We start from the raw sequence: 3,608 nt of genomic DNA, 5'->3' as shown, positions 1-3,608 counted from the left end.
ACTCAGGGCGTGTGTCTCATGTGAAGCTAGTCGCTTGTAATAACGTTTGGTCAGAGAAAAATCGGCGGCCAAGGGATAATCATTATCCACCTTTAGCTTCGTAGACCAAAGATATTCGTACGCTTTTGCTTCACAACAGAAGATTTAGCCCTTCTTTGAATAAAACCTTATTCTTGAATTATCCTTTACAAAGAGTACTCTTTTCTTGCTTTGTTATCGGTAGACTTTAGGCGGATGGCAATTTTTGGGCTACCCGGAAAAATAAGCATATTAACTTAGAAATTCGATCAACAGCCGTGTTGGAGTTGACCCTAAAAAAATTCGGCAGTTTAGCTCGTCATTTCTGAATAGCACTTGATTCGCACTTGATGTATTCTTTTCTTTTCTTAGTGGAGATTATCTGTTTCCCTTTTTTTTAACTTTTATTTTGGTTTTCTTTCTTTTCTTTTCTTCTTTCTTGTTTTTTGAAAACAGAACATTAAAAAATGCTAACTGCCCGTGGTGTTTTTTTTCTTCTTTTCAAGACATTCAAATTTATTCAATGGTTCGTGAACAAATACTAAATAAGTCGCCCATTCGAATTCGAACCCTAGACATAAAGGCTTCATTTCATCGATAAGACAAACGAGGAAAACATTACGATCCCTCTTTTAAAACCTGGCTAGACCTAGTCAGTACCATTGGCGGAAGTATCAATTCTCCATCAGGCTTCAGTGAATACGAAAAATAAGTGGGCCAACATCCTAATCTTCTCCACATCCTGGTATCTTGTGTTTAATTGCATCCGTCAACTTTGAAATTCTCGCCCACTAAGGTTCAGTCTTGGAAACAGCTGGCATTCTTAACTCATTTTTAATTTGGGCCTTGACCTGTTTTACTTCCTTGAATAGCATGTTGAGTTTTACTTAGTTAGAAGTTCACACCCCGCTATTTGAAAACAGCTGGCGTTTTTTTTTTATGTTTTTTTTTTTTTATTTTTTTTTTAACTTAAGTCAACTTCAAAGAGTGTCCACTGCACTGTAGAAAATATGGGAAAGACATCATCAATCTTCCACTGACTAACACTAAACAATTTCATCTTAATTGTTGTATATTCTGGCAACATTACACCGAGAACCAATAATATCACTATGAATCCAAAATAAAACCTGGACATATTTTTTTTTTCTTTTTGACTTGGTCAAATGAAAATTTTTGAACAAAAAAAAAAAAAGGAGAAAAAGAGCTGGTTACCTATATTACGAGGTGAAGTAAGGGCCTTTATGAACATATGTTCTCCTTTCGGAGCAAATTCTTACTGAAGAGTAAATCCACCGTTTGAACCTACAGATATTAAATTAAACAATTGTAAAAAGGAACACGAAGCATCAAGCTTTATAATCATAAAATTAATTTGTGTTCAGTAACATGAAGCATCAAACATGTATGTTCATATTTTCTTGAGCATAGTTAAAAGAGGAAACAGTCGCGAACGTTGGAAGTCTAAATATTGAGCAATAGTTTCTTCAAAAACGAAATTTAAGGCGTGGGATGTTTTTTGTTCCTTCCACTAAGCATCCGCATGGCCATAATAAGAGATCCTTGAACTTCTGTTTAAGCAGCTATCTAAAATTAAATTGTTGAGTGCGTTGTACTAAAATAGCTGTTTAGCACTGACAAGTATTCTCTTCCTTAAAAATGGGTTAACATCAGGGAGTATAAATTCAGTTGGCTGCAGCAGTTCTGCCATCATAACTTAGCACTCATTACTTTCAGAAGTTTAAGTCTAAGGTGGATTCAACATTCGAACAATGCCACTGTCTCTCCAGATTTTTTTGCTCCTAACATTGGCTACTAGGAATCAAATATTGAGTCGTTCAATCACATCATTTGCGGGTGAGTACTTCGTTATTTCTGTTTCCTTGCATAGAAGTTATATTTCCCATACAGCAGTACCTACATGGAACTACTTTTCTCGATAAAACTTTCCATTGAAACTTGGCTTTGACTGTGTCCGTTAAATTTTTTGACTTATCATATTTTTTTACAGCTAATTGTGCTGAGCTTTACAAGGCTGGAAATACAACCAGCGGTGTCTACACGATTTATCCTGATGGTTTAAGTGCCTTTGATGTGTACTGTGACCAGAGCACAGGTGGAGGAGGGTGGACAGTCATCCAGAAGAGAATGGACGGCTCTGTAAATTTTGATCGTAGCTGGTGTGACTTCAAGCGTGGCTTCGGTAACTTGAATGGCGAGTTTTGGTTAGGACTGGACAAAATAAACCGCCTTACTTGGAGAACAAAGAACAAACTTAGAGTAGATTTGGAATTTAACCTCACCCAGGGCATTCAACGAGTTTTCGAAGAGTACAACTTGTTCGTTGTTGAACCGGAATTAAAAGATTATGCCTTAACTATTGGAAGTGTTTTAACAGGTATTCACATCTGTTGGATGATGATTATTATCATTCATACAAAGTCTGAAAAAATGAATCAATTTATCAACTGGATGTTTAGGCTTTGAAAATTAGCTTTATACTGAAAGCGATGACAGTCGAATTGTAATGAAATCTGAATAATTTCGCAGTGTTTCGAAGCAGTTTTGCTTACGTTGTAGGCAAACCATATCAATTTGGCTCATCAAATTGACTGAACAACAACTAAAGTCATTATTTTGTCTTCAAAAATTAACTGTGATACGAGCCTTTTTTCAGCCGACTGAAATTGAGCGTTTAATAAATGCCGTTATGATTCTGTTGATTTTTTTAATTATTTTTTTCTTTTCTTTTCGCTCTGTAGGAAACGCAAGTGATTCTTTTGATTACAACCGCAACGCTTGGTTTTTTACAATGGACAAAGACACGCAGCACGGTTGTGCTAAGAAATTTGGAGCTTGGTGGTATCCCAATGAAGCAACTTGTGGTAACTCCAACCTTAACGGTCAATACAAACAAAGAGACGGTTTAAGATGGGCACTGTGGAGTCAATATAAGCCTGATGAGCCTCAACATAAAATCACCAAAGCCGAAATGAAGATCAAGCCGGATTGCCTAGGATAATTTTTTTTTCTCTTAATGTGTTTATGTGTATTCATATATGTCCGTAAATAAAATTTGAGAATCAAATTTATCTGCAATGTGAGAGGAGATTTATTTATAACTCGTTAGAAGTGTGAAGTGTAATAATTGAGTTAGCATATGTAATGGTAATAGGACTGAGTGGGGTCCAAGAATAGCCAGGTTATCAAAGAAAGGGAAAATTTGCATGAAAAGTCTAAGTCTGCACACTGTTTCAATGGCGATTGAAACAAGGGCTGGGATTGGTTGATTTAAACTAAAATTTTGAATATGATTGGCTCCTCCAAGTGAACTGTCCGATAACAGCTTAGCGAATGAATAAGGGGTTAAATAGAAGTTTTTCGAAACCAATCACAATCGAGGGAATTGCAATTGTTTGATTAGTACTGATTCAGTGGATAACGTTGACGGCACGCCCTGATTGACTGCTCGAACTACGAATATCTTTTGGCCCCCACCTCCGAGAAACTCGCGCGGTATATATCCACCTCTAGCCACGGAGGTTAATAGTTTTTAATTTTTTAAATTAGTAAGTGAGAGGAAAAACGGG

At 36.4% G+C, this 3,608-nt stretch overlaps 1 pseudogene; it reads left to right on the top strand.

Moving 5' to 3' along the window:
• The first annotated feature begins 1,407 nt into the window (after positions 1-1,407).
• LOC136279150 (fibrinogen C domain-containing protein 1 pseudogene) lies at positions 1,408-3,040 on the top strand (annotated as a pseudogene).
• Positions 3,041-3,608: the final 568 nt, after the last annotated feature.

Source organism: Pocillopora verrucosa, chromosome 1, assembly GCF_036669915.1.
Source record: "Pocillopora verrucosa isolate sample1 chromosome 1, ASM3666991v2, whole genome shotgun sequence".
NCBI lineage: Eukaryota > Metazoa > Cnidaria > Anthozoa > Scleractinia > Pocilloporidae > Pocillopora > Pocillopora verrucosa.
Note: the sequence above shows the minus strand (reverse complement) of the source record. Positions and strands in the feature narration are given on the sequence as shown.